General features: G+C 42.6%; 1 pseudogene; it reads left to right on the plus strand.

The window, feature by feature from the left end:
- The first annotated feature begins 16,409 nt into the window (after positions 1-16,409).
- Positions 16,410-17,706, plus strand: LOC115834149 (annotated as a pseudogene).
- The last annotated feature ends 1,239 nt before the right edge of the window (positions 17,707-18,945 follow it).

Raw genomic sequence — 18,945 nt, forward strand, 5'->3', positions numbered from 1 at the left:
AGGTGAAATTTGTTTCTCGTATGCACCCCCTGCACCCTCCTGACCATTATGATTTTCACCCTCACATATAAACAGAACCCACTGGTGAGGTCCTGAATTCCACGCATGAATGCAGTTTATAGTTGGAATTGCGAATCTCATATGTAAACATCTGGCCACAGTTGGAATGGGAACTTCATTATAAACCCAGCACGGAGAAAGGTGATGATTCTCTTATCTGGACGCCGCCAACTGTAAAGATGTTGACTCATATATAGTCTTAGGGCCACAGGTATGATGATGGGTCCATACCAGCATGAAAATCTCAGAAAGAATTGAGACTGTCATGCATACCATATAACACCCTCAGGTGCAACACAGAAAGTCCTAATATGGCTCAGCACACAGCAATATAATGACATTGGGATGCACACCCAGCCAACATTAAAGATTGTCGTTCTTTCACATGATCATATTTCACTTTTAAGGCTCTGAATCCCATACCAAAAGGCAGTTTCAAAAGTTGAAAAATTGAGCATTTTTTCATGTCTTTTGGCTGCATAAATATCTTCTTTTGAGAACTGTCTGTTTATATCCTTCACCCACTTGTTGATGGGGTTGTTTTTTTCTTGTAAATTTGTTTGAGTTCTTTGTAGATTCTGGATATTAGCCCTTTGTCAGATGAGTAGATTACAAAAATTTTCTCCCATTCTGTAGGTTGCCTGTTCACTCTGATGGTAGTTTCTTTTGCTGTGCAGAAGCTCTTTAGTTTAATTAGATCCCATTTGTCAATTGTGGCTTTTGTTGCCATTGCTTTTGGTGTTTTAGACATGAAGTCCTTGCACATGCCTATGTCCTGAATGGTATTGCCTAGGTTTTCTTCTAGGATTTTTATGGTTTTAGGTCTAACATTTAAGTCTTTAATCCATCTTGAATTAATTTTTGTATGAGGTGTAAGGAAGGGATCCAGTTTCAGCTTTCTACACATGGCTAGCCAGTTTTCCCAGCACCATTTATTAAATAGGGAATCTTTCCCCCTTTCTTGTTTTTGTCAGGTTTGTCGAAGATCAGATAGTTGCAGATGTGTGGCATTATTTCTGAGGGCTCTGTTCTGTTCCATTGGTCTATATCTCTGTCTTGGTACCAGTACCATGCTGTGTTGCTAAAAAGACACATGCACATGTATGTTCATTGTGGCACTATTCACAATAGCAAAGACTTGGAACCAATCCAAATGTCCAACAATGATAGACTCAATTAAGAAAATGTGGCACATATACACCATGGAATACTATGCAGCCATAAAAAAGGATGAGTTCATGTCCTTTGTAGGGACATGGATGAAACTGGAAATCATCATTCTCAGTAAACTATCGCAAGGACAAAAAACCAAACACTGCATGTTCTCACTCCTAGGTGGGAATTGAACAATGAGAACACTTGGACACAGGAAGGGGAACATCACACACCGGGGCCTGTTGTGGGATAGCGGGAGGGGGAAGGGATAGCATTAGGATATATACCTAATGTAAATGACCAGATAATGGGAGGAGCACACCAACATGGCACATGTATACATGTGTAACAAACTTGCACATTGTGCACATATACCCTAAAACTTAAAGTACAATAAAAAAAAGTTGAAAAACTGACTCTCATATGTGAGAGTCACAGATGTGTTGATGACTCTCAGATCATGAGTCAGCACACCTGGGAAGCTGTGATTTCAATTAGGGGACAAAGTCTGCAAGAGAAAATGGGGCTGCCTTGCACAAATTTAATACACTATTGAGATAGTGACTTGTGTACTTAGATCAAACATACAGAAGGTGTTCACTCTCATGCCTAAAACCAGAATATGTGCAGGATTCATCTCATCTCTGGAACTTCCTGCAGGTGTCATTGTGACAAACATGCACATTTGTCCAGCACCTGAGTGATTAGACTCTTCTGTTTAAGCCCAGCTCACAAATAAAATTGGGAGATATCACTGGACCTAGAACGTAGGTGACATGACTCTATTCTCTTGCCTTGGTGCTGACCACAGAGAGCATTGTAACATGTCAATGAACTTAACGCCTGGGATATTAGAGGCTCCTGCCTGAACTCTGCCCACAGGGAGGCTTGTAGCGTACTTCTGCGTCCATCACCAGATGATGTGACTCTCCTTTCTCCCTGCACCTTGCCCACAGGAAAGATTCTGACATATCACCGGGCCTAGTAATCAGTAATCAGGTGATGTGTCTCTCCTGCATGGCCTTGCCCACAGGGAGTGTGCTGACATATCACTGAGCCCAATATTGAGGTGATTTGACTCTGCTGCGTGTATCCTGATTTCAAGAGGGGATTGTAACATATCCCCGGTGAGCACAAAAGTGATGGGACTTCCTTCCTAGCCTCCGACCTCAGAAAACATTGTTACATATCCCTGGCCCAGCCTTAGGTATGTGACTCTCCTACCTGGTCCCCGCCAGCAGGGAAGATATTGACAGATCTCTGGCCAAGCGTCCAGGTGATGTGACTCTCCTGCTCACTCCCTACCCAGAGGAGAGATTGCAACATATATCTTGGCCAGCTCACAGGTGTAATAATGACTCTCATACCTCAAACCTGCCACTAAGAGAAATGCTGTTTTTCCTAGCGAGGCTTTGGAAAATGGGTAGGTCCTAAGTCTTCTCTTTGTATGAAGGTCTTAGAGGAATACCACTCTCTCTTATATTATATAAAGCCCTTGTATGGTACAAAGAGTGTTATCACAGGGATATGTTGCATAACCTAGGGGAGGGGCCCAGTTATATGTCACAATTATTCCAGGGGGCAGGGCACAGGCATGACAAGAGAGTCACATCTCATATGTGCTCGCCTAACTGACATATCATCATCCGCATTGTGGACAGGTCTCAGTAAGAACAGGAGAGTCACATCATTCTAATAATGGTCTCAGAGACATCACAATGACTCCCCTGGGCAGAAACCAGGGATAAGAGTCACATCACCTGTGGGCTAGGCCCAGAGATGTCACTCTTACTTCTGTGGGCATGTCTCAGGCTGGAGAGGAGAATCACATCACCTAAGCACTGGACCAAGAAATACGTCACAATCTTTCTCATGGGCAAAGCCCAGGTAAGAGAATAGAGCCATATCAAATAGTCCATGGGCTCAGAGATATGTCACAATGCTGCCTGTGGGCAGGGTTCAGGTAGGACACTCACATTACATTGGTGCTGGTTCAGCAATATGTCCCAATGCCTTCTAAGGAGAGAACAAAGACAAAAGAGTAAAATCATGTTGGTGTTTTACCCATCGATATGTCACAATCTCTCCCATGGGCAGAACCTGAAAAAAGGGAAGAGTCACATTAGCTAAATGCTGTGCCTAGCGATAAGTCACAATTCACCCTGTAAGCAGGGACTAGACAGAAGATAGAGTCACATCATCTAGTGGCTGGTGCAGAAATATGCCACCATGCCCTCTTTAAGCAGGATCCAGACAGGAGTGCTATGTCACCTGTGTTTTGGACCCAGAAATATGTCACAAAAGCCCATGGACAGAGCACAGGAAAGACAGTCACATAACCTGAATATCAGGTTCAGTGGTATGTCCCAATGCCTCCTGTGAGCATTCCAAGGCAGGAGAGGAGACTCACATTACCTGTGTGCAAGACCCAGTGATATTTCACATGGAGGAGTACCACTGTCTTGCATATCGTGTAAACTATGGTAGAGAAATTGTCACCACAGGGCTTAGCAGACTGGTGAGATTATGCTTCTCATATTCACACCCCACCAACATTCAGGATGGTCTCTATCACAGGTGGAGAGAGCCCACTCTTGAGGTCCTGAATTACACATGCAAACACAGCCCACGATTGGGATTGTGACTTTCATATGTGAACATCCAGCCACAGGTGGGATAGTGACTCATTTTTAAACACAGCTCATGTGCAGTTAAGAACTCTTATTTGGACCCATCCAATTAGAAAGATGTTGACTGTCATACCAGGGCTTAAAGCTAAAGGTACAAGGAGGGGTCCGTGCCTGCTTAAGGCTTCAGAGAGGATTGTTACATTCATGCATACTCTATAACGGCTTCATGTGGTGAAGAGAGTGTCCTGACAGGGCCCAGAACAAAGGTGAGATTGTGACACTCATATGTATACTGAGCCAAGAGTAAAAATTGTCATCTTTTCACAAGAACACAGCCCACTGTTGAGATTCCGAATCTCACACCTGTTGATCTACCTGCTGATGAAATAGTCTGTCAAGAGAAAGCAGAGACGCATGAGCATCAATCTGGAAAACAGCAATAATGGTAGTGTGCGCCATGATTCAGATATCTTCTTAGTATTTTTTTTCTCCAAACCTCTTTATTCGTTATTCACCATTTGTTTCACTGCCATTTGGGAAACTAGGTAGTAAGACCATATTCTGCTGAGCAAGAGTAGGTATACAAGTAACAAATCCCTCTGGCCTCCTCCTGAATAGTTCAGAGGACACATTCTAGTTCAGCCAGCTGGCTGCTCACACCCCTCCCTTCCTCAGAAATGCTTATGTTTTTAACAGGATTATAAGCCACGGCCTCCCAGCATCGGGTCCCATCAATGTATTTGGTGGAACCATCAGTAAACCAAGCGTGTTTCTGATCCTCTGGGCTTAGTTCTTTAAAGGATTTGCCCCACTGGGCAGGGGAGGTTTCCTTCCTTATCTGCAGGACTTGCTCAGTGGTTTGCTGAGCTGGCAAGTTTTGCACATCCTCATTTAGAAATGATACCCGTTTTGGTTCCGGCTTAGCCTGGTCTTGTATGTACCATTTCCATTTACTTTCTTGAGTGTTTCCTATCCAATGAGGTTTGAGGGAGCTCATGATCCAAGTCATAATAGGAATTTGGGGCCTCATAAAAACATCATGATTAAAACAAAGGTGTTCTGTTTCCTATAAAGCCCAGTAGCAGGCCAACAGCTGCTTCTCAAAGAGTATAAGCTTTGCCAGCCTTTGACAGCTTCTGGGTCTAAAACCCCAAAGGTTTCCTCTTGCCATCTTCTTTCTACCTAAGGCTCCAATTAGCATGTTGATCTAGGACAGTTACTTGCAGTTCTACTGGCCCATCCTGTAAGGGCCATACTGTTGCTCTGCTTGTTTGGCTTGTTGAAAAGCCACGCTCTCTTTCTCTTTTCAGTGAAAGTCATAGCGTTTTCTAGTGTCTGCATGCAGAGGTTGTAAAATGTTACCCAAGTGGGGAATATGATGTTTCCAGAATCCAAATAAGCCAATACAATTTTGGACCTCCTTTTCAGTGGTAGGGCTGCAAATTCTAGTCTTTTAGCCTTAGCCTTTGGTAAAATGGACTGTTTCCCTGCATTCCATAGGATGCCAAGGAACATTACAGTTTGTGCAGGTCCTTGAATTTTACTACGGTTAACTTCTCATCCTTGAGATAGGATTTGGGTTTTTCCCGGCTCCAAGCCCCAGCTGACTAGTTCTTCAGTTTTACCCTGACTGGGCCACTCAGACAGCTGCTTTTTTCAGCAATAGGCTGATAACTTTGAGTCTGATCAGTCAAGACATAGGCCTCCAGGGGCCAGGGCCAGCCTGGAAGACAGATTAGCATTTTCCTTTTCTGGCTTACATTTCTCTTGTAGCAGCTGATTCCTATCTTGACACATTAACTTATAGGCAGCAAGCAAGCACCATCCTTGCTGGGAAATTCCCTCAGCATCCCATTTACCAACTGGGATTCCCTGCAGCTCCTCACACATAGCCAATGATTCAAAATGCACTAACTTAGAGTCCCAATTTTCACAAAGGCCAGCTCCCTTGGACCACTCAGTGGCCAAGGGGAAGAACTGGGGGAGTTCCCATCTGAAGATATGAAAAGTCCCCGAGCTCTCAGTCTGGTCCCTGCAGCTAAAAAATGGCATGTTTTTGCTTTCGGATCCTATTCGTGACTCCAAAAATGTTCTGTGCAGGAAATGCTCAAGGAGAGAAGGAAAGACACACACACACAATACCTTTAAGTGTAAACAAACTTTATCCCACATAAATGGCAATGCAGATATAACAAGCAAATGGTATAATAAGCAAGTTGCAATGGGACGGGGAGAAGGGAAAAGATATATATATATATATATATATACACTCATCAGACTATGGAGGATTCACCACCAGACTGCGAAGCAACAGCCTGGGCTCCAGAGTTGGCCACTTGTCCGTGCAAAGATAAGGAGAGATCTCATGAAGCTTTGGCACAGTCTGGAACCCTAGCTCTTTTTGTAATGAGTTATTTGGCATGACGTCGAGTCAGGAGGGCCCTTCATTACTAGGCTCAAGGAAAACAAAAGGTCAACTTGTTTTTTCTGATTGTCTGTTGTTTTTCAATAACTAACATATAGGAATAAATTGAAATAGAGATTTATCCAAAACAGTGCCAGATGAATGCCTCAAGGGGCTCACACAACCTGTTCTGGGACTTGGTGACCATTGTTTGAGTCCAGATTCAATTGAGTTCAAATTTAATATTTAACTTTTACTCCACAAAGTGTCAAAAGTAATTCCTTCAAATGCAGGAAATTATGTAACTACTCGCAAACTAAACTTCTGGACCAAAAGTCATAAATTGAGTATAGGAATTAAAAAAAAAGAAAATCTAACTACATCTGTCTACAAGGGACTCAATTTATTTATTTATTTATTTTAGAGACATGGTATTGCTTTGTTTCCCAGGCTGGTCTCAAACTCCTGGGCTCAAGTGATCCTTCCACCTCAATCTCCTAAAATGCTAGGATGACAGATATGAGCCATTGTACTATATAGTAACAAAAACAGACTAAATGTGGCAAGATGCATCCAAAAAATTATGCAAATCATAACCAAATGAGGACAGACTATGTCACAATTATATTATGCAAAATACTTTTTAAATAACTATCTTAGTTTATAAAATATATTATAAATTCAAATTGTCAAAAAAACAAAGGACAAAATAATAAAAGGGTTTATTCACTGGAAACCTATGACAATTATACACATTTATATAATTGCGTGTATATATCTAATTATGTATACACACAAATATGTATGCATATTACATGAGTATTTTTAAATATATCAATAATATCTTGACAGAACATAAGCAAAACCAGCAATATACTAAAAGTATAATATTTTAATACACCAGTTCTGTAATTAAGAAAAAAGCCAGATAGAATATTAAAAAGAAAACAGAGGACATGAAAATACTGTAAAGCAATTAGATATAACAGATGCATAGAGAACACTCTACACAAAACAAAACTCACTATCTTCTCAAAATCTCATGAAACATTCTCCTAAAAATAACTATTAAGCCAAAAAACAATTCTTAACAGAATTTTTGAAAAATTGAATGTTACAAAAAAATTTAAAAAAATCAATGAATCCAGGAGGTATTTTTTTGAAAAGATCAACAAAATAGATAGACTGCTAGCAAGACTAATAAAGAAAAGAATCAAAGAGAAGCAATAAAAAATGATAAAGGGGATATCACCACTGATCCCACAGAAATACAAACTACCATCAGAGAATATTATAAACACCTCTATGCAAATAAAATAGAAAATCTAGAAGAAATGGCTAAATTCCTGGACATATACGCCCCCCCACAAGACTAAACCAGGAAGAAGTTGAATCTCTGAATAGACCAATAACAGGTTCTGAAATTGAGGCAATAATTAATAGCCTACCAACCAAAAAAAGTCGAGGACCAGACGGAATCATAGCCGCATTCTACCAGAGGTACAAAGGAGAGCTGGTACCATCCCTTCTGAAAGTATTCCAATCAATGGAAAAAGAGGGAATCCTCCCTAACTCATTTTATGAGACCAACATCATCCTGATACCAAAGTCTGGCAAAGACACAACAAAAAGAGAAAATCTTAAGCCAATATTCCTCATGAACATCGATGCAAACATTCTCAGTAAAATACTGGAAAATCGAATCCAGCAGCATATCAAAGAGCTTATCCACCAAGATCAAATGTGCTTAATCCCTTGGATGCAGGGATGGTTCAACATATGCATATCAGTAAACATAATCCATCACATAAACAGAACCAATGACGAAAACCACATGATTATCTCAATAGATGCAGAAAAGGACTTTGACAAAATTCAACAGCCTTTCACGCTAAAAAACTCAATAAACTAGATATTGACGGAATGTATCTCAAAATAATAAGAGCTATTTATGACAAACTCACAACCAGTATCATACAGAATGGGCAAAAACTGGAAGCATTCCCTCTGAAAACTGGCACAAGACAAGAATGTCCTCTCTCATCACTCCTATTCAACATAGTGTTGGAAGTTACGGCGAGGGCAATCAGTCAAGAGAAAGAAATAAAGTATATTCAATTAGGAAAAGAGGAAGCCAAATTGTCCCTGTTTTCAGATGACATGATTGTATATTTAGAAAACCCCATTGTCTCAGCCAAAAATCTCCTTAAGCTGATAAGCAACTTCAGCAAAGTCTCAGGATACAAAATCAATGTGCAAAAATCACAAGCATTCCTACAATAACAGACAGAGAGCCAAATCATGAGTGAACTCCCATTCACAATTGCTACAAAGAGAATAAAATACCTTGGAATCCAACTTACAAAGGATGTGAAGGGCCTCTTCAAGGAGAACTACAAACCACTGCTCAATGAAATAAAAGAGGACATAAACAAATGGAAGAATATTCCGTGCTCACGGATAGGAAGAATCAATATCATGAAAATGGCCATGCTGCCCAAGGTAATTTATAGATTCAATGTCATCCCCATCAAGCTACCATTGACTTTCTTCACAGAATTGGAAAAAACTACCTTGAAGTTCATATGGAACCAAAAAAGAGCCCGCATCATCAAGACAATCCTAAGCAAAAAGAACAAAGTTAGAGGAATCACGCTACCTGACTTCAATCTATAATACAAGGCTACAGTAACCAAAACAGCATGGTTCTGGTACCAAAACAGATATATAGACCAATGGAACAGAGGCCTCAGAAATAACAGCAAACATCTACAACCATCCGATCTTTGAAAAAAACTGACAAAAACAAGCAATGGGGAAAGGATTCCTTATTTAATAAATGGTGCTGGGAAAACTGGTTGACCATATGCAGAAAACTGAAACTGGATCCCTTCATTACACTGTATACAAAAATTAACTGAAGATGGATTAAAGACTTAAATGTAAGACCTAAAACCATAAAAACTTAGAAGAAAACCTAGGCAACTCCAGAGGAATGGTCAAAGACTTCATGACTAAAACACCAAAAGCAATGGCAACAAAGCCAAAATTGACAAATGGGATCTACTTAAACTAAAGAGCTTCCTGTAAAGGGCCCGCTAGGGGTACCCAAAGCGGGCAGAAATCTCCTAAGGGGAAGATGAGGTTTGAGGGAGGGCAGGTGAGGCACCTGTGGCAGAAAAAAAAACAAAAAAACCCGCGCCGCCAAGAAAAGTTCCTGGTTCCCTCATGGACAAAAGTGTCTTCCCATCAGTCCCTGTGCTGGGCCCCGGGGACTCTGGCTTCACTGGTTCGAACCCAGGGAGCGAATCGGGCCCACTAGGGGTTCCCCAAAGCGGGCAGAAGGCCCCTGAGGGGAAGGTTAGGTTTGAGGAAGGGGAGGTGAGGCACCTGTGGAAGAAAAAAAAAAAAAATCAGCGTCGAGAAGCATTCCTGGGTCCCCCACGGAAGAAAGTGCCTTCCCATCAGTCCCTGCGCTGGGCCCCGGGTACCCTGGAGTCCCCGGTTCGAACCAAGGGTGCGTCTCGGGCCCGCTAGGGGTACCCCAAAGCGGGCAGAAGGTCCCTGAGGAGAAATTAAGGTTTGAGGGAGGTGAGATGAGGCACCTGTCGCAGGAAAAAAGAAACCGCGCCCCCAAGAAGCGGAGCCTGGGTCCCCCAAGGACGAAAGTGCCTTCCCATCAGCCCCTGCGCATGGCCCCGGGACCCTGGCATCCCTGGTTTGAACCCAGGGTGCGTCTCGGGCCCGATAGGGGTACCCCAAAGCAGGCAGAAGGCCCCTGATGGGAAGGTTAGGTTTGAGGGAGGTTAGGGGAGGCATCTGACGCAGGAAAAAAAAACAAAAAAAAACAGCGCCGCCGAGAAGCGGGGCCTGTGTCCATCACGTAAGAAAGTGCCTTCCCATCAGCCCCTGTGCATGGCCCCAGGAACCTGGCGTCCCTGGTTCGAACCCAGGGTGCATCTCGGGCCCGCTAGGGGTACTCCAAAGCTGGCAGAAGGCCCTTGAGGGGAAAGTTACGTTTGAGGGAGGGGAGAGGAGGCACCTGTGGCAGGAAAACAAAAAAACCCGAGCCGTCGAGAAGCCGAGACTGGGTCCCCCACAGACGAATGTGCCTTCCCATCAGCCCCTGCTCTGGGTCCCGGGGACCCTGGCGTCACTGGTTCGAACACAGGGAGCGTCTCGGGCCCTCTAGAGGTACCTCCAAGTGGGCAGAAGGCCCCTGCGGGGAAGGTAAGGTTTGAGGGAGGGGAGGTGAGGCACCTGTGGCAGGAAAAAAAAGAACAACACAAAAAACGCTCCCTGGAGAACCGGGGCCTGCGTCCCCCACGGACAAAAGTGCCTTCCCATCAGTCCCTGCGTTGGGCTTCCATTACCATGGATCCCCGGTTCCAACCGAGGGCCCTCTCGGGCCCGCTAGGGGTACCACAAAGCGGGCAGAAGACCCCTGAGGGGAAGTTAAGGTTTGAGGGAGGGGTGGTGAGGCAGCTGTGGCAGGAAAAAAAGAAAAAAACAACGCGCCGCCGAGTAGCGTTCCTGGGTCCTACTCGGACGAAAGTGCCTTCCCATCAGCCCCTGCGCATGGCCCCGGGGACTCTGGCGTCCCTGGTTCGAACCCAGGGAGCATCTCGGCTCGCTAGGGTTACCCCCATGCGGGCAGAAGGCCCCTGAGGGGAAGGTGGGGTTTGAGGGAGGGAAGATGCAGCACCTGTGGCAGGATTAAAAAAAAAACAACTCGCCTCCGAGAAGCGTTCCTGGGTCCCCCACGCACGAAAGTGCCTTCCCTTCAACCCCTGCTCTGGGCCCCAGGGAACCTGGCATCCCTGATTCGAACCCAGGGAGCTTCTCGGGCCCGCTAGGGGTACCCCAAGGTGGGCAGAAGGCCCCTGAGGTGAAGGTAAGGTTTGAGGGAGGAGAGGTGAAGCACCTGTGTCAGGAAAAAAAAAACCGCGCCGCCGAGAAGCGTTTCTGGGTCCCCCACGGACGAAAGTGCCTTCCATCAGCCCCTGCGCACGGCCCCGGGACCCTGGCGTCCCTGGTTCGAACCCAGGGAGCGTCTCGGTCCCGCTATGGGTACTCCAAAGCGGGCAGAAGGCCCCTGAGGGGAAGGTTAGGTTTGAGGGAGGGGAGGTGAGTCACATGTGGCTGGAAAAAAAAAAAAAAAAAACTCACCGCCGAGAAGCGAGGCCTGTGTTCCCCATGGACGAAAGTGCCTTCCCATCAGCCCCTGCGCATGGCCCCGGGACCCTGGCGTACCTGGTTCAAAACGAGGGTGCAAACAAAACTATTATCAGATTGAACAGGCAACCTACAGAATGGGAGAGAATTTTTGCAATCTACCCATCTGACAAAGGGCTAATATCCAGAATCTACAAATAGCTAAAACAAATTTACAAGAAAAAAATAAACAACCGCATCAAAAAGTGGGCAAAGGATATAACAGACACTTTTCAAAGGAAGACATTTATGCAGCCAACAGACATATGAAAAATTGCTCATCATCATTGGTCATCAGAGAAATGCAAATCAAATCTACAATGAGATACCATTTCACGCCAGTTAGAATGGCGATCCTTAAAATTTCAGGAAACAACAGATGCTGGAGAGGATGTCGAAAAATAGGAACACTTTTACACTGTAGGTAGGAGTGTAAATTAGTTCAACCATTGTGGAAGACAATGTGGTGATTCCTCAGGGATCTAGAACAAGAAATACCTTTTGACTCATCAATCCCATTACTGGGTATGTACCCAAAGGGTTACAAATCATGCTACTATAAAAACACACACATGCATATGTTTATTGCGGCACTATTCACAGTAGCAAAGTCTTGGAACCAACCAAAATGTCCATCAATGATAGACTGGATTAAGAAATTGTGGAGCATATATAGCATGGAATACTATGCACCCATAAAAAGGATGGGTTCCTGTCCTTTGCAGGGACATGGATGAAGCTGGAAACCATCATTCTCAGCAAACTATCACAAGGACAGAAAACCAAACACCGCATGTTCTCACTCATAGGTTGGAGTTGAACAATGAGAACACATGGACACAGGTCGGGGAACATCTCACATTGGGGCCTGTTTGGGGGTGAGGGACTACGAAAGGAATAGCATTAGGAGAAATACCTAATGTAAATGATGAGTTGATGCGTGCAGCAAACCAACATGACACATGTATACTTATGTAACAAACCTGCACGTTCTGCACATGTACCCTAGAACTTAAAGTATAATAAAAAATTGAATGTTACGTACTATAATTTCTGACCAGAAAGGATTAAAACTAGAAATCAATAACAGAAGAAAATTCATAAAATTCACAGATATGTAAAAATTAAACAATTTATGCTTGAACATGCTTTTGTTCAAGAGTTAGAAAACTTAATATTTTGAACATGTCTATAATGCCCAAAGTGACCTACAGATTTAATACAATTCCTATAAAATTCTTAATTTTATTTTTAACAGAAACAGAAAATGTGACTCCCAAAAGTATATGGAATTTCAGGGGACCACAAAGAACTCTACAATTTTCAAAAAGAGAAAAATTTTGGAAACATTACAATTCCTGTTTTCAAAACCTGTTACAAATCTACAGTAATCTAAGTAGTTTGTTACTGGCATAAAGACAGACAAATAGACTAATAAAACAGAATGCAAAAAGATGTAAGCTCTCACATATTTATTGTAGCTTTACTTACAAAAATCAATAGGTTAAAGCAATCCATACTTCCCTCAACAAACAAATGAATGAGTACAATTTGGAATATAAAAACAATAGAATATTACTCAGCTTTTGAAAAGCAGAAAACATTTTACCTACAATAAAAATAAAATCTTGATGACATTATGCTAAATAAAATAAGCCAGCTACAAGACAGATACTGTGTGTATCCACATGTATAAAATATCTAAAGTAGTAACACCCTTAGAAACAGAGAATAAGATGGCATTTGTAAAGGGCTGAACAAAGGAGAAGACAGGCAGTTGTTTCAGGTGTATTGAGTTTCAGTTTTGTAAGATAAAAATGTTCTGGTGATGTGTCGAATAATGTCAATGTGCTGAACAAGTCTAAACTATATAATTATGGTCATTGTAATTTATTGTAAAATTGTAAATAATTGCCAATTTTATATGTTTCTTATAACAATGTAAACAATAATAATATCTAAGTGAGATACCGTTATAATGCATTTCAATAATTATCTTCAGGACCTGGCAAAACCTGAGTCCTGTCCTCTCACTTTCCTCCCCGTACAGAGCGAGCTTCACCACTTGCTCCGCACCTTCTCCATCAACTACTACCTGTCCCTGGGATCTGTCCAGTCGCCCAACTAAAGCGCTAAGCAGGTCAGCAGCGCGGCGAGCTTCTATGCAGGCGCGGGGTCTGGGGCTCCTGGATCTCTGTGTCCCATTTCACAGAGATTGCCACCTACTGCCGCCTGCTAGAAGACGGGGAGGACTTCAATCTTGGTGGTATTCTGGACAGCAGCAAATACCTGCAAAGCATCCAAAAGACCAACACCCACAGGATAGTGGACGGCAAAGTGGTGTCTGAGACCAACATCACAGACGTTTTGAGGTGCTAAGCCAGCAGAAGCAAGGTCCCTTTGCGGAGCAGGAGGGCAATAAAAACTTCTGTGGTCAAAAATAAAAATTACCTTCGCATCACAGAAGTGTTTTCCTCATGCAAATGTAATATAGATTCATTAATACATAGATGTGGAAATTAGGGCAATTTCCATAACTACTCACCCAGAGAGGATTAAAAAAATAATTGGCCATCAACTAATTAAACAAATACACAAGTCGTAAATAAAGTATGAGTAATGTTTATACAGTCAAACGAACAGAGAATTACCTTGGCAATAGACATATGGTTGATTCATATTTGACTTTTTTTCTACACTCTTTGAAAGTGTACACAGTTAAATATAGTCATAAAACATTATAATGTATAGGCAGAAACTAAAAACACAATTAAATAATGTAAGACAGCCTATCCTAACAGGAAAATACAGGAATATAAAATATTACAAAATAAAATTAAATAAACATTAACCTGTGAAATACTGAATAAACAAATCATGCAACTGAAGAAGACTCTTTCTAGATAACTTGAATATTCAACCATAACTGAACACCCATAAAGAACAGATTTTGAATTATTAGCAAATGGTTAGAATAACAAAATTTCACAACAAATGCATTATAATCTTCTATAAAGAACATTTAGAAGAAAATTTTAATGAAGATTTCAATGATATTAGAGAACGGAGTCTCGCATTGTTACCCAGGCTGGAGTGTAGTGGCGAGACCTCGGCTCACTGCAACCTCCACTTCCCAGGCTCAAGCAATTCTCTGCCCCAGCCTCCTGAGTAGCTGGGATTATAGGCACCTGCTGCCACTCCCTGCTGATTTTTTTTTGTAGTTTTAGTGGAGACGGGGTTTCACCATGTTGGCCAGGCTGGTCTTGAACTCCTGACATTGTGATCCACCCACCTCGGCCTCTTAAAGTACTGGGATTACAAGCGTGAGCCACCGTGCTGGCCTATAATTTATTTATCTTTTTTTAAGTAAAGAAAACCCTTACATTTTTAAATATGGGAACAACATGAATATTGAAAAATATGCTACGAAACACTACTATATAATAAGCAATTAGAAATAAATTATACTATCACTCAGGTAATGTTGAGGAAAGTAAATGGAAACACTAATGATAAGTTTTTCTATGCAGTAAACTTAGACACACAAACTGAAATTTTGTTAATGTGAGGTGCATACTAAGTATCAAATTCACTTTTTATATAACACATAAATTCAAGTATGCTATTCTGAAACCCCTGAAGCTAAAATTACAGGCTAATTTGGGACACATAAAATTCAAAAAGTGAAAACGTGCAGATCACAGTCCCACTAAGCTTTATATAAGATTAAATAACAAAATAACAATAAGAAATAATGTAACAAGAATTTATTCTATTCTTGGCAGGTTTCTAAGTTTTTCTATGGCATTAAGCTCTTTAAAAATTCTTTGAGGTGAGTAGGTACAATAAGCTATTCTACAGGTGAGGCGCTTGGCATAGAGAGTTCACGTTTTTAAGTTAATTTCTACGAAGGAAAAGAAAACATTTTGACCTACATTACGAGAGATGAAAAAAAGAATAAAGTGAAATAGAAGATTCAACTTTATCATATGTGCTGAGGTGCTTTGGGCTCTGATAAAAGTTTTTCCGATTTTTTTGCAGGATCACATTTGAAATCATAGGACTGAAAATTATGAAGCAGAAGCATTTGTCCTTGGTGTTTCTGAAATATGTGAACCAAACCCCGATGTCTGCACTTTTACTCTCACAAACTTCTGACATGAGGCACAGATTTTTACAAAATAGCTGAATATAGAAGTCTCGCAAAATGTGCAGATTTCCCCAGATCCCCAAAACAATGGAAAAGCACTCAGACCACAAGGCTTTCACGGGAATAACAGAAAGAAGAGGAGAACTTTGGCTCTCACTGTAAATGCCCTGGAATATTAGTGGAGGGACAGGAGGAACCTTAGAAGGTTTACGAGCATAATAAGCATAGAGTAGGAAATGTCCATCAGTGGCAGCAAAAGAAGTAAATCTAGGATTTCCCAGAACCAATTTCAGTGAAGCAGAACTTCCCACATCACATTTTTAAAGTTTCCTCCTTGGCCTTTGCACCTCTCATCTTTGTTATTTGTTCATTATTCCCTATTGGGGTGATGACTATTATTTTCTCTCTTTTTACATTCCAAAGATATTTCCTTTACTGTAAAACAGGGGCATCCCAGGGAGAATCTCACCACGACCCCAGGTCTGGAGCGCCCGGAGTCCGCGATCGCTGCGGATGGAGGCGGCTTCGGCCTGGGGTCGTGGTAAGATTCGTTGATTGACTGCACGATGGTGGCTGAGTTGCAAGCAAACGGGTTTCATCACCTTAAATGGTTTTGAACCAAAGAAGCTGTATTCCCTTAAAAAGACGGACAGCCCATCGTGTGAACTATAGAGTTTGTGAACAAATTTATATTGGGTTCATAGTGGAGTCATGCGTGCAGACTCCTGTGAGTTCCCCTAAGTTCTTAGAGGACTGCTTTGCCTTTTGATCTGAGAGTTGCAAAGTTCCCTAAAGAATGGCCCTTGTGAATAAGCGCTAAGTCAAGAGACAGCGATTGGACAGAATTTGTGAAGGAATTCGCCCCCAGATCATGAAAGGCCCCCTGAACCCCCGCCCCATGGTGGCGCTGCTGGATGGACGGGACTGCACTGTGGACATGCCCATTCTGAAGGACCTGGCCACCGTGGCCTTCTGTGAGGCTCAGTCCATGCAGGAGATCCAAGAGAAAGTAATAAACGAAGCCGTGGGCGCCATGATGTACCACACCATCTCCCTCACCAGGGAGGACCTGGAAAATTCAAGGCCCTGAGAGTGATGGTGCAGGTGGGCAGTGGCTATGACAATGTGGGCATCAAGGCTGCTGGCGAGCTCGAAATTGCTGTGTGCAACATCCCGTCCGCAGCCGTGGAAGAGACAGCCAACTCCACCACCTGCCACATCCTCAATCTGTACCGGGGGAACAGGTGGCTGTACTAGGCACTGCGGGAAGGCACTTGAGTTCAGAGCGTAGAGCAGATCGGCGAGGTGGCCTCAGGAGCGGCCCGCATTCGTGGGGAGACGTTGGGCCTCATCGGCTTCAGTCGCACGCAGCAGGATGTTGCAGTTTGAGCCAAGGCCTTTGCAGGATGGGATCAAGCGGTCCCTGGGTGTGTGTAGGGTCTACACCCAGCAGGATTTGCTGTATCAGAGCGACTGCATCTCCTTACATTGCAATCTCAACGAACAAACCTTATCAATGACTTTGCCATAAAGCAGATGAGGCAGGGAGCATTCCTTGTGAACGCAGCCCGTGGTGGCCTGTTTGACGAGAAAGCCTGAGCACAGGCCCTTAAGGAGGGCAGGGAACGAGGGGCAACCCTCGACGTGAATGAGTCGGAGCCCTTTAGTTTTGCTCAGGGTCTGTTGAAAGATGCCTGGAATCTCATCTGCACTCCTCTCACTGCCTGCTACAGCAAGCAGGTGTCACTGGAGATGAGGGAGGCAGCTGCCACTGAGATCTGCCGAGCCATCATAAGTCGCATCCCGGGAAGCTTAAGAAACTGTGTGAACAAGGAATTCTTTGTCACATTAGCGCTTTGGTCAGTAACAGACCAGCAAGCAATTAATCCTGAGCTCAATGGTGCTACCTACAGATATCTGCCAGGCATGGTGGGCGTGGCTCCAGGAGGACTTCCTGCAGCCAGGGAAGGCATCATCCCTGGAGACATCCCAGTGACTGACAACCTCCCAACAGTGGTACATCCTTCCCAAGCGCCCTCTGACAACAGCCCACAAAACACGGGGACAATGGAGAGCACCCCAACGAGCAATAGCAGAGAATGCCGGAAGGTAATCATTCAGATATACTTGGGAACAAGAGACAGTGAAAAATAGATAATCTAAGAGAAAAAGAATCTGACGGCCTTTTTAGCCGATTCTGGACTTATGCATCATTGTTCTTGCAGTGTTAAAACTACAAAAGCTAGAAAACTGACGACGTCGTCTGCTTACGGAAGCTCTGAAAGACTAGGGTGTGATTTATTAACGACTAACTTCTATTATTGTGTGTTAAGTTTTTCATCTGTGCATCAAATCACGAAGAATAAATAGAACTTTTCCCTTTATCAGTCCCTTGGGCACAGCAGGTCCTGAACACCCTGCTTAGATGTTGCATCAACAGTTCAAATATCAAAATAAAAACCATGAAGAGGAAATCCCCATCCTGTGACTTGAGTCCCTTCAGTCTACAGGGACTGGTTACCGCTTTTTGCTAATAGGAAGATCACATTACTAGAAAATGTGGAGTAAACCGTTTGGCTGTGGTAGACACCCGCACGCATAGGATTGAAGACAGTACCGGCTCCTGTAGAGAGACGCGTCTCTAACATCTGAGCTGCATATTGAGCAGCAAGTTGATTTTAAGTTCAGTAAAAGCCGCTGATGATGCAAAAAAAAAAAGTATTAAGTTTCACAAGCTGTTAGTAATCAAGTATATTTTATGTTTCAGATCCTCTGCGATTTTATTGAGTGGAAAGTCTTGCAATAAAAGAGTTCAAGAAAAATAATATTGCGTTTCCTTATGTCACAGGAAACACTTTTAATGGTAACTTGTCAGACTATGAACAAACCCACTTTTTAGGATATTGATAAAGTCTTCTTTTTTTCACGTGATATTTTATACAAGAACACTTCAGATGCATTGGATGTGGCTGATTTTAACAAATCCTATTACATTTGTATCAATTAGTTACATGTTCTATTCATAGTCTTTTGTGAATCATTGCCTTTTCGTTTAAAAATACGGCCTATTTTGAGCCTTTGTATAAGTACTTTCCTGTTTTTGTGACAAAAGAAAAACTTTAAAATTGTCCCAAACAGAAAAATAATGGCTGTCCGAAGTATGTTTTGTTTTAGTGTGAGTTACCATTACTGTGTTTGTGTACTGTAAAGGTGGACATTCTAATTACATTAAAATGTAATCAGAAAAAACTGCTTAATGAACAAAACAGAACATAGACAACAAAAGAATATTTGAAGAAGTGATGCATGAAGTAAACGAGATATCAATAAAA

This window comes from Nomascus leucogenys, unplaced genomic scaffold (assembly GCF_006542625.1).
Source record: "Nomascus leucogenys isolate Asia unplaced genomic scaffold, Asia_NLE_v1 000814F_87043_qpd_obj, whole genome shotgun sequence".
NCBI lineage: Eukaryota > Metazoa > Chordata > Mammalia > Primates > Hylobatidae > Nomascus > Nomascus leucogenys.